At 35.8% G+C, this 13,645-nt stretch overlaps 1 protein-coding gene across 1 annotated transcript in view; it reads right to left on the bottom strand.

The window, feature by feature from the left end:
• Positions 1 to 13,645, bottom strand: part of Slc39a8 (solute carrier family 39 member 8) — a 75,761-nt gene that overhangs the window by 24,492 nt on the left and 37,624 nt on the right. The gene's annotated exons all lie outside the window — the stretch shown is intronic.

Raw genomic sequence — 13,645 nt, 5'->3', positions numbered from 1 at the left:
TAAAAATATTGAAAATTTATATATTTGTTGCCAAAGCCTTTGGAAAAACACCAGGGAAGGAGTTGTACAGGATGTGTAGACATGTGCACACACAGATACACACACACCACAAAATTTCCTAAATATCCTCTATACCTCTCACTAGCCCACAGTTTCAGTCATCAAATACTGCATGATCTCACTTATGCCCAGAATCTAAAGAAGTTAACCTTATAACAACAGAGAATAGAATAGAATAGTGTTACCAGAGTCTGGGGTGGTACCAGAACCACTGTTCCACAGAGATGTGAGACACAAAGAACAGAAGTACATGTGGTTACAGTTCCTGTTAGACAGGAGAAATAAGTTTTGGAGTTCTGTTGCTCAGCATCACAATCAGAGTTAATGATAATGTATTTGCAATTCTTTGAATGCTCCCAGCACAATTCCTGTTGAAATTTAATCCTCGTCCCCATCGTGAGGTATTAGGAGAGGAAACCAAGTAGGACCTTTAAGAGATGAATGGGTCATGAGAACAGCCCTTGTGAATTGATTAATCCACTTATCAATTAATGAGTTAATGAATTCTCTCCAGAGGGCATCTGTCATAAAAGCCAGTTTGGTTCTGTCCTTTGTATGCATGTTCCTTTGCCATATGATGCTCTGTGCCACCTCAGGACTCTGCAATCCCCACAAGAAATAAAGATCTCACCTAATATGACCCCTCAACCCTGGGCCTCCCAGCCTTTAGAACCATGTGCCAAAATAAGACTCTTTCCTTTATAAATTACCTAGTTTTAGATATTCTATTATAGCAACAAAAACAAACTATGACACTATACACATATGTATAAATATATGAGAACATTACACTATACCTCATAAGTGTATAAATTAGTACTTGTTCACCTAATTAGTTTTTAAAATTCAACCCAACCACCTTTATATCCTGTGTTTGAATGTGCTGTTTAGTGTTGTTCTCTGAGAAACTGTCATAGAAATCTTTTCCTACTTGTCTATTTTGGAAGAATAGAAGAGTCATTCTTCAGTATAACTCTTGGCTATAAACTGTACCTGAACTCAAGTAATTCGTCTATTTTTGAATCCTCAAAATGCACCCTACCTTGCCTTCACAGAAAACACGCTCATAGATTGATAAGTGCTTATAAACCTGACATATGATCACACAACTTTGCACCAGGTCATCTACTCTTTCAAGAGCTACTGGATATTCCACCACTGAGAGAGGGTTTTGTGGCTGCAACCATGTATGAGTTATGGGTTTGTTTGAGCTATCACAAGGCAGGGGGACAAGTTCCTGAGAACTCCTGGTGTAAATCCACCAGTTGCAGATTGCTCAAATCAAAGCTGATGCCCTACCTTAGCTCCCAGTCCTAGGTTCAAATGCAGCACTCACAGGAGGGCGTAGCCTCCCCAGCTCCAAACACCTTGTTTTTCCCATGTTTTCCTGTTTTCCTACACTACAAAACATTCTCAATAAACATTTCATAAAGAAGAAGTGAACATGGCAGTATGTATAAACGTGGCTTTATAACCAATGTGATCCTGCAATCTGTATACATGGGAAAAATAAGAATTCATACCCCATTTGAATCAAATGTATGATATATGATATGTCAAGATCATTGTAATGTTTTGAGCAACCAATAAAAAAAAGAAAAAAAAGTAAAAACCAGAAAAAGGAGAAATTACACTAGAAGAATAGTCAATCAAAAGAAAAACTAATTCAGAGTAAAAACCAGAAATATATCAAAATGGAATGGAATAAAAACCATTTCTTAATAACAACATTGATTGTAAATGGCCTAAACCCATCAATCAAAAGACATAGACTAGCAAATTGGATTAGAAAGCAAGACCCAACAATATGCTGTCTTCAAGAGACACGCCTCATAGGCAAAGACATTCAAAGAATTAAGGTGAAAGGATGCATAAAAAATATATCATTCACATGGATCTCATAAGCAAACAGTGGTTTCTATCCTTATATCAGATAAAGTGGACTTCAAATGGATATTAATCAGAAGGGACAGAAGTACATTTCATACTGCTTAAGAGAACTATGCATCAATAAGACATAACAATCATAAATATTTATGCCCAAAACAAAGGTGCATCTACGTGTATCAAACAAACCATTTTCAGTTTCAAGAATCAAGTAGATCACAGCACATAATACTGGGTAATTTTAACATGCCTCTGTCACTGCTGGATAGATCCTCCAAACAAAGTAAAGAAACCATGGAATTAAAAAATACAATTGCTGATTTAGACTTTACAGACATATATATAATATTTTATCTATAATGGCTAAATACACTTTCTTCTCAGCAGCACATGGATCCTTCTCTAATATAGACCATGTTATGTAAGCTATTACATATATGGGCGTGCAATTGTAATATTACCATAATATACTTTTAGCATCTGTAGGGTTATTTTGTTAGCTCCCTTTCCATTGAAATTAATTTTTATGTTCTTGCTTTTTTCTTGATTAGATGTGTTTGATTTTTATCAACTTTCAACTGTATTATTTCTTCTCTATTTCACACATTTCTGCTCCTACTCTTATTTTTTCCTTCCTACTTCCTAATTTGAAAATAATTTGATTGGTAATCTACCCTCTTTCTGATAAAAGTACTTTAAGTTATAAATGTTCATCTGTATACTGTTTTATCCCAGAAACAATAAGCATTTATTATCACTTTGTTCAAAGCACTTTTTATTTACTTTTCTTGTGCTTTATTCCTTAACCTGTGAGATATTTATAAGTATGCCATTTAATTTTGAAGTAATTGACATGTGGAAGCGGGGTACTATATATCTTAAGGTGATTGATTTCTAACGAAATAAATCATGCAGGAAACACAGTCTGCACGATTTCAAAGTTTTTAAAAAAGTAATGAAATTGCTTTTTCATATTGATTATGTTAGTTACATAAGTGTCAAGAACATGTCAAAACTGATCAAATTGCATACTTCAAATATGTGCATTTTATTATACTTCAATTTTATCTCAATAAAGATATGTGGAAATAAATAAAATCAGCATACTACATATCAATAATTATCAATTAAGAAATATAACAGGAAAAATATATCATTTATGAGACTGGTAAAGATATGGAGTATATCAATAGAACATTTTTAAAAATACTTAAGAATGGATTATAAAACATAGAAAATCTGAAATAGCATAAAGATGTCAGCTGTCCCTCAACTGAGTTCCAAGTTCAACACAATATCAATAAAAATCCCAAAAATTATATTGATATGGAAGAAAATGAAAAAGACTTTCTCATTGATCAAGCTGAATTAAACTCCTCTGACCCTCTTCTCTTATTAGACCTCAATCTTGGGCTCCCAGTTGTAGCAAGAATCCTGCTGAATTAGTTCATCAAGAATTTCCCACTCTTGATATTTGATCTCCCTCAATATCTGCTAACATTCCTCATTGCCCACAGATGATGTCTGATCACCCTGGCTTGCCCTCAGCAAGAATTCTAAGTTGGTTTGACAAAGCACTTCTCCCCTTGATGTCTCCTATTAGCAATTTTCCAACACTGACCCCACACACATAAACACACGCACTCTGCTAATAAACAATAAATGCATGGCTGTCTTTGCTGTATTTGGAATTGAATCTAATTTCTCTCCCCTTTCACCATAGAGTAGAACTCTATTACAACAGTCTTGAATAAAGTCTTCCTTCATAGTTTTAACAAATGTTAGAATAAGTCTGCTTTAACACAAATTACTAAGAAAAAAAGACAGATCAACCAAAGATAAATAATACAGGAAAACATAAAAGTAAAACATAAAACAGGAAACATAAAAGTAAACATGGCCAATTAGTACATAAAAAGATGCTCAACTTTACCAAAAATCAGAAATATTCAAAGATAAATTGCAAAAGGATACTATTTAATACTCATTAAATTGTCAAGAAAATTTTTTTTAACTCTGAAATTTCCAAGTATTGTTAAAGATGTGGAGGAAATGTGACTTCCTTTTATTTGCTGATCAGAAGGTCAATAAATATAATAGTTTGAAGAATAATTTGTTATTACTCAGTAAAATTAAATATGTCCATAGTCTGTGACCCATTTCTTACACATCTCACTATATCCCAACCTTTCTCACAGACGATTAAGCCCTAATGCCTTATGTCATTCACTACATAAAACAAATTAATGACTCATCTGTGCACACAAAGTGGTACTATATACTTAAAAGGACAGAAAACTCTGTCATAAATGCCTAACTTCCTACAATACATGGGATATTTTCATACTCAGAATTGTTCTGCCTCAAATACTATTATCACCCTAGCCTCAGTCCTAGACAAACTTTCACCCACAGACACAATAAGACATGTGTAAGTATCAAAGTGTTTTTTAGTATCAAAATGTAAAATAACACAATATGTTGTTTATGGTTGTAGAGCTATATATAAAATATAAAAGCATGAATAGATATGGGAAGACTGAATTCATGAAAATAATATTAGTGAAATATATGCATAATTGAATGCTATAAAGCAATGAAAATAAAACAACCATCCCAGGCAGTAGTAAAAATTAATTTTATATACATAATATTGATTAAAGAATGACCAATAAAAATAAATAAATAAATATAATATTGAACAATAGAAGGCAGATAAAAAGATTATATTCTCTATGAAAAACTATTCCATAATATTAGGTGTGAAAACAAAAGGACATAATGACCACAGAGGGGCTCAAGTGAGTCCTCTGAATTGCAGGTGATAATCTGTTTCATGGTCCAGCTGATGGTTATACAGGCAGATTCACTTTGTAACATTTAGAGAGCCCTGCAATGATGGTGTGTGCATCTTCCTGTGAGTATACTTTGCCTCAATAAAAACATTTATCTGGAGAAAATTGTCTTTCCTCTTCTTCCTACCTCTCTAGGACTTTCTACCTGCTTCTCTCATTTCTGCTAATGACACCATAATTTTTTTTTCTGTAACCCAGGCTCATATACTCATTTTTGGTCTTTCAACCCCAGCAGACCAACTCTTGCCAAGAGCAATCACTACTAACTGGACATTATCCAGAGTTGGTCCAGTTTGTCCAGAATAGATCCTATTCTCTCTCTCCTTTTCTGCATTTCATACATCGAGTTGGAAATCAAGAAGTATTTGGAGTCTTATCTTGATAATATGTACCAAAAGTTTCTGTCCATTTGAGTTATATTCTCCAAATGCAATTTTAAAGATTCTTAGGTTAATATATATGTGTGTGTGTGTGTGTGTGTGTGTGTGTGTGTATATATATATATATATATAGAGAGAGAGAGAGAGAGAGAGAGAGAGAAGAAATTGGTCAAAGTTTCTCTGGCAATTTCTAGGGAAATAGGGAAGGCCTATCTAGGACTATCTTGTCTTTGAATAACTGTTCTTTTTTTTTTTCCTTTTTATTTCAAGATATTCATTTATTCAACAAAAATCATGTGTGTGTGTGTGTGTGTGTGTGTGTGTGTGTGATGCTATACATAGAGAGAAAAAAAAACTTAAGTTTCCAAGTTACATCCAGAACTCAAATTTTCACAACATTTTAGTTATGTTAGTATAGATCTGAATGCACATATCAATGAATTAAATAAGCTCCATAAAAATATTAACCATTTAAATGTTTATTGCATGATTAACTTAAACAGGAGCCAGACGCGTGATTTCTGCCCACATCCCGCATGAGCAGAGAATGGGTAACTATCAGAGGTGTGGGCCGGCTGCAAAATAAAAGCTATGAAAGTAATATTAAGAAATAAACAGGAAATTAATTGAAATGGGGGCGCTTGGGAGGATAGACCTTATGTGTCTGATCCTAATAAAGAGGAAAGCCCAGGAATTCTTTATCTATAGAGGTACACACCAAGGGGAATCAGTAAGGAGTTTCCTCAGAAAAACAGGCTGTTCAGTGCTTGGCAGGTTACACCCATCTCCTGGCAGCTGTGTTTGATCCTAGGGCTGTGAGCTACAGCAGGGGGCCAGTGTGATCTGGGCTTTCTCAACCAGGGAATTTCACCTAGGAGTTCCCAGAAAAACAACTTCCCTGCCTTAATGGCCCAAACAAAATCCATAGTTCATACATGGCTTCCAACATTTAACTGAAATGTTGCCTTTTCCCAAGGTAACAAAAGCAATCCCTGACTGAGGCCTGTAAGCAACTCTCCATCCTTCATACAGACAAAACAGTACAGATTTGGAATCTTCTAAAGCACCTTCATACACATAATCTCATTTGATTATCCTAGCTGGCCTGTGAGTTGGTGGAACTAATGTTTTCTCTATGAACTTCACATGCATTGACATCTTTATGAGGACAAGAATGGGGAGGTCCAAGCTGACCAAATAATTATCTGATGCAAGGAGTCACAGCAGACAGACTTCATTCCTCCTGACCCTGTTCTATCTGACCTTTCAACTACCATTTTTATATTTTGCACCATTAAATTTTTCATCTCTACAATTAAACTGTTATAACATTTCTATACCCAGATTTTAAAAATTAACAGTACCAACTATAATCCTTAATTCAATTTTAAGAGATGTGATGTGCCCCAATTATTTCAACTATGTGACAAACATCTTTCATACATAATCAAGGCATTATTACTTCATGTTCTTTCAAATAAACTGAATGTGTCAGATTGTGACAGATATAACTGGACTTATTGGGTGCAGAGTTAGACAACTCTGTCAGAGAATCTGGTGCAAAGCCTGATAATATCATCATTCAAGTGGTAAATTAAATTAGACTTTAAAGTTCTGTTCCATTAAGTGAGAGTTAATGTTCCAAATTCCTTTAATATATCTGACAGATCAATGGCAGGCTGGCAAGCATCTATATTCAGAAGGTTATCTTTACTAAATTAGCTACAAGTTTCAAAAATCACTTTACTTTCTAGGAAAAGTATTCAAATTGTAAGAAAGACAAATAACAGAGATGAGAATACACGGAATTCTGTATATTTTTATCTTCTTGTTGTATTATTATATCTGAGAGGGAAAATATACAAACGAATTCAAACATCTGTGAGGTTTAGTACCAGAAGCCATCTTCAGAGGGTAATCTGTATATACTTAACATTTAAAGTTGAAGTTATTCCCAGAGGAATGAAAGGTGAAGAGACAGGTCTTGATGAGATGACTATGATAAAAACCAATAAAAGAAAAAAAAGTAAATGGAAGAAGCAGGAAGACATAAATTTATCACATGTGTGCAATATGTCCACACTATGTTGCATGGTCAGCCCATAATAAACCATTTGATTTTCACAAAAATTGAGTAGTTAAGAATTTTTGCTCCTCACTTAACCAATAAGCAAACGAAGGCTCCGAGTTGTTAACTGTCCCCAAATCACACAATATAACTTATTGCTAAGATGTGAACACTGGACTGTGGAACTCCAAAGCCTCTTAGCTTCTTCTCCATACCCAGCAGCTGCTCAAGAGCAAGGAGATTCAGAGGCAACACCAGGACAGTGATAGCCACAAGACAGTACTGGGCCACTGAGACCACCTGGTGAGACTTCCCTGATGCAACAGGAAAGGAATGGGTTCCTGAAAAATTTGCCTTCCTATTCCAAGCATTTAGTCAGTAAGAAGTGCTCAAATATTAACGACAGGAATAGCTCAGAAAAAGAGGGAATGAAAGTTACAAATACAGAAGGCTGCCCAGATGAATCACTTGTATTCCAAAGAGAAAGTTCAGAGAATAGGCAATGAGTTTAAAAATTATACATAATTAAGCATTTGGGGAGATGAAGAGGAGGAGGAGGGAGCACATAAAAACTAGTCAGCAACAGACATAGATCAGGGGGCAATGGTCAGCCACACACTGAGAATACAGAATGTCTTGGTTTAAATCCTTTTTTTCTACCTTTTTGCCCTTGGGTAAGTTACTTAACTTCTCTGGATGTCAGTTTCCACATTTATATAATGGAAATAATCCAAGTTCCCAGAGATTACAAATAGGGATCTCGGGTCCTCACTGAAGTAGGAACAGGGAGGAGTGAGAACTTTGTGGAGCATTAAAAAAATTAGACCAGTTTTTATTGAAGATGTGGGAAGGTGTTAATAGAGATGAATAAAAGAATAGCTACCATCAGTGAAGTGTGTGCTCAATTTGGAGGGATCCAGGCACCATTTTCACGACGTTAGCACCACTTAGAGGAGAGGTGGATTAAATGGCCCGCAGAGGGCAAAGGAGCACCTAGGTGGACCTGGTGAGAGCAGATTCCACCCACAAAGGGACCTGCCCAGAGTCCCTCCTGACTGTCTAGCTGTACCATCCTCCTCTGCAAGCACTCATCAAACAAGCTGTAAAAATCACTTCTTAAGTAAATTTGTATTTTTTTTGTTGGTGGTTAATTATGGAGGAAGATGAAAAGAGAAGGATGAACTCTTTTCTTCACAAATGAAATAATCAACAAGAAGCAAAGCGATGCTGGCCCCAGAACCGCAGAAAAGTTTAGTGATTGGAAGCACCAAGTACCACTGAAGGTAGAGGCTAAAGAATGAAACTAAAAATAAGAGAATTGGTTGCAAGTTAATTTCAGAAGCAGTTAGAACCTCAGATCTTTCTTTTCCAGCCAAGGACTGCAAGGCAGGCATTACGAACGACTGAATGGAGATTTACCCTTTGGGGAAACTGAACCAGAGTATGAGAGAACTCAAAGCAAGCTGAAGGCTGAAGTCAAGTTCAGTGCTGGAGACAGGGGCACATAGTCAAATATTGTTAGTGTCCCAACCCCCTTTTCCTTCCCACTTCCCAACACAAGCAGCCAGGAAAGAATACTCCAGCTTTCTTACCACCAGGTAAAAATGAAGGAAAACCAAACTACTCAAAAGAATAGTAATCAAGACGCACATGTATGTGCACAGAGGTTCCAATCAGTTTCAAATCAACCTCATACTTAAATATACATGTATATATACATATGTGTATATGCATATACATTAAAATGTGTGTATATGTGTGTGTGTTTATATACATATGAATTTTTTGCTTTTCTATGTAAAATATATCATATTTCTGTTATCAAGGGCAGAAAGTTTATTGATTCTGTCCCACTGATAGATTAACAGTACTTAGATCAGTGCCAAGTATATATCATATATTTGATAAATACTTGCTGAAGGAATTACTATGTGTTTAAACTTTTACACTCTCACAGAGACCCAAACACCTCAAAAATGTTCTTTTTATACTTGAAAAGTATTGCTTAATATGAGTTATTGACAAAGTAAGTCTCCCTAGCATCACCACACTTAACAACTAAATTCCACTTCACTGCACCTCAATTTTAAACATAAAATTCCCAATAGTCAACTTCTAAGAAATGGCTGAATTAATTTTTCTTTTATTAGAAAAACAGGTATATCATATCACATTCTTATCATCATCTATTCTTAAATGAAAGCACAAAAGATTTCAGAAGGAGACTGATTACAGACTTCTGGAGGAATAAGCTGCACTGTCCCTCCCATAGCCCTGAAGAGCTAACACTTCCCTTCAAAGACCATACCATTCCTGGGGAATCATCATCTGGTAAATACAGTCCATCAAAAGCTGTGGAGCAAAGGGGGGAAACCCCACCTAACTGCTTATGTACCACTGAAATGAGTATTCCACATGGCTATGTAGGAAAGTCAGAACAAAGAACAAAGCGACATAACAGGGTGTGATGTGACACATTATCTTGTGACAATAATTGAATAACTGGAGAAATAAAATCCTGTACTCCCCCTCTTCCTCCTCTTCCCCTCACCTTTCCCCACAAACACGCATGCCCCCTGGGTACCCTAGCTCTGCACAGACACATGCACACACCACACGGACTGCGACACCTCTCATTTACTGAGTCTGGAGCAGGGGTACTAAGGAATCTCATGTCATCTGTCTAAATACTTAAGTTATAATCAAGCTGCGAAATTGTTAAATGCATCCATGAGAACAAATTTTTTAAATTGTGTAAAGCTATCATTTTTATATGACTAATCAAAGACAAAATACCAAAGACCACTAAATGTAACATTCTTGCATAAAGACTCTTCTGTGATGGGCCAAATTGTTTGGCTGAATAATAAAATAATGACATCCCTATTTCATATATTTTATTTATTCTATAACATTTCTTTTGTTCTTCCTACATTTCAGAAAAATCAAGAATTGTACTGTTAAAATCTAGATTTACTACATAATTCATGCTCTATTTGTAGCGATGCCAAATTAGACTACTTTTCTTACAATATTTAAGTTGTTTCTTACTTTCTTAAATTTAAAAAAAAAAAAACTTCAGCTTTAGTTGAAACAGTAGCAACTAAAATTGTCAACAAAATTCTTAAAGCTTCGCTTAGACTCCCATCACATAGGTTAAATTATTTTATCATACAAAAATATAAGAAACTATTTTAATTTTATTATTAAAATCACCATCATTTATATTATAAAACCTACTATCTCTTGAAGCAATATCTAGAACTTTAATATACATTGTTCCTTGGATTCCATTCCTTTTCCTGTTTTATACAATCAAAAGAAAATAAAAGAGTAGTTTGTTGCTTAATTTGTAAAATCTTGCTTCCTTTAAGACTCTTCCTCCAATGAAATGTCCAGAAAACAGTTTTCTTAAGAACTGGTGTAGTCCAGGCACAGTGGCACACACCTATAATTCCAGCAACTAGGGAGGCTAAGGCAAGAGGATCACAAGTCAAGTCCACCCTCAGCAACTTAGCAAGGCCCTAAGCAAGTTGGTGAGACCCTGTCCCAAAATTTAAAAAATTAAAAGGGCTGGGGGTGTGACCCAGTGGTTAAATGCCCTCTGGGTTCATTCCCCAATATTAACAAAACAAAAAAAAACTGGTCTCAGTATCACTTTTGCATTTCATCTCAAGGCTGGGTACACGGCTGCTATCCAAGCATGCACTGTCTCTGCTTCAGTTGACCTCTTATTCCTGGGAGTACATTTCCAGAAGTCTAGTTCATTTTATTCTTTCAGTAGATTGGTAGTTTACATAGATTTACGATCCCACAGTTTTTTTCATTCAATATATTGAAGGAATTGGGCCCCTGGCTTGCAGTGTTGATACTGGGAAATTCCACATCATTCACCTGCCAGTTCTCTTCTAAGTGCCCTGTTTAATTTCTCCCAAAGTTTTTTGAACATTCTCTTCTCAGATACTTGTGTGACTAGTTCTTCCTCTTTATCCAATTCTCTGCTGACCTCTTTAGGGATCTTTCCTGACCAGTCAATAAAAAGAAGCCCCCTCATGTCCCTCTCACATCACCATATTTGATTTCTGTCAAAATACTTATTACTGTCTGATATTTTCTTGATTTACTCTTTGCTACATGGTCTGTTTCCACCAAATAAACTGTGAGGTCTATGGGAATTCGTTTGCTTCTGAGTCACCAGTGTTTGGGATAAGAGCAGATACTTTAAAATGCTTATTGAATAAATGAATGAAAATCCCGTTCACAACACTACTGCCAGAAGTAGAGCAAAAATAGCCTTTTGATTGTATTCGTATGGTACCTAAAACAGGATCATGTCTAGGACCCCACCTTTGTAAGAGTGCTTAGATTTAGTATAAACATGTCATCCAGCATAGCTAGTCCTAAACCAGGAGACTGACAACTTTAACTACATTTGAACTTTTGAGCCGTTCAATTTATTTGTTAAAAAATATACATATTAACCTCTTAAGAAGCTAAAGCCTTTGGGAGATCCTCCTGTGCAAATAAAAATATTCCTTTCAGCTCACTCTGACACTTGAGGCACATTTGGCAGGTAACTCAGCCTGGTAAGTTCCTGAGCAGGAATGGTTCTGACATCAGATTTTCCAGAGAGGTCACACTGAGGTTCTGCTATGGTTAAGGAGGTCCTCAGCCATCCAAATATTTTAAATCCACAGCCCTTTCTCTTCCATGCTTTGTGAAACAGGACTTGGGTATTCCAATGGAGAACTTGTTCAAGTTTGGACCAAGTTCAAGCTCTTTCTCCACAGAACTGTAGCCCTCCCTTAGAGTAAGAATTCAAGTTGGGCTCCAAATTTCATGGCAGAGTATCACCTCTGCCATCTAGTATCTGAAAGATTATTAATCATTGTTTAAACCAGCAAAATAACTGAATGACACTTCCTGAACCACCATCAGAGTTCAACCATGATTTCACTATGATCCAGTATTTGCCAAAAGTCTGTATAATACATATAGAATTAAGATATATAGTGCAAGGAAGGGGTTGTGATTTTCCATTTTGGGTTTTGTTTTTGTTTGTTTTGTTACTGCTGCTATTGTTTGGTTTTGGTACTAGGGATTGAACTCAGGATCATGTAACCACTGTGCCACATCCACAGCCCTTTTTTAAATTTTTTATTTTGAAATAGGGTCTCACTAAGTTGCCTAAGATCTTACGAAGTTGCTGAGGCTGGCTTTGAACTTGGTATCCTCCTGCCTCAGCCTTCCCAGCCACTAGGATTACAGGCATGCATCCCTATGCTAGGCACAAGGAAAAGTTTTTATTATCATTCTCTAAGTTCTCTCTGCTATGCCCTGCATTAAACTGTATCTTCAGAAAGCAATATCCTTGAACCAAATTATCTTTTCCCCCCCTCCAAAAATAAATATTTATTAAGTTAAAAGTTAACGTGGTCATCTTGTTTCTAGTAGAGTTACATGAGGAAGGAAATCCATAGGTTTCAGCAGATAGCCTCAGTACTCACTCACTTCGACACTTAGAAGCTGAGTGTTCTTGGATTTGTAATGTCATCTCTCTAAGCCAGTCTTCTAATGATAATGGACTTGTACCCTAGACTATGAGGGACAAATGAGGCAATTCACCTAATGTTCCAGACATAGTCCTTGAGCTTTTAATAACTGTTGTCGCAATAATAAGAAATTATTTGAAATCCCAGAGACTCGGGAGGCTGAGGTAAGAGGATTGCAAGTTCAAGATCAGCAGCAAATCAGTGAGTCCTTAATAAAAAAAAAAAAAAATTAAAAACAAGGACTGGGAGTGTAGCTCAGTGGCTAAGTAACTAAATCCTGTACCAAAAAAAAAAAAAAAGGAAAGAAATTATTTCAACATTTTCATATTATTTGCAAAATTTTGGTTTAAAGCATCATTCATTACATTGCATAAAATATTTTTCTCTTTGGTTTGTAGTAACACAAAAGTGTCTCTTCAAACACACAGGTAGGGAGAAGTACACAACCAACCATGTTTTCTTTCTAGAAGGAGACTCAGGTCATTTGTCACAATAACCTCTTTCAGGTATCTATTTTCTTCTATTTCCGCCTCTTAGTTGGCTATTCTTTTCATTTTTAAGGTACACGTTTATATTGTGTTTATCTTTATAGCTGGTAATCTGCCATTTACTAGCTGAGTAAACCTGGAGAGGTTATTTAACACCTTAAGTTTCACTGTCTTCACCTGTCAAAGGAGAATTTGGAACATACTTTGTAAAAACTTCATTGAGAGACTCGTGTATAGTTAAATAATCTTAGAGACCAGTGAAGCCCCAGACCACCAAGTAATTCATAATTTCTTTTTTAAATCACTTTGTTTGGAGCAAATATGTAGAAGGAAAGTGGGGAAAAGATGCAGACTC

The sequence above is a fragment of the Marmota flaviventris genome, chromosome 7 (genome assembly GCF_047511675.1).
Source record: "Marmota flaviventris isolate mMarFla1 chromosome 7, mMarFla1.hap1, whole genome shotgun sequence".
NCBI classification, from domain to species: domain Eukaryota; kingdom Metazoa; phylum Chordata; class Mammalia; order Rodentia; family Sciuridae; genus Marmota; species Marmota flaviventris.
This window is presented reverse-complemented; position numbering and strand designations above follow the sequence as displayed.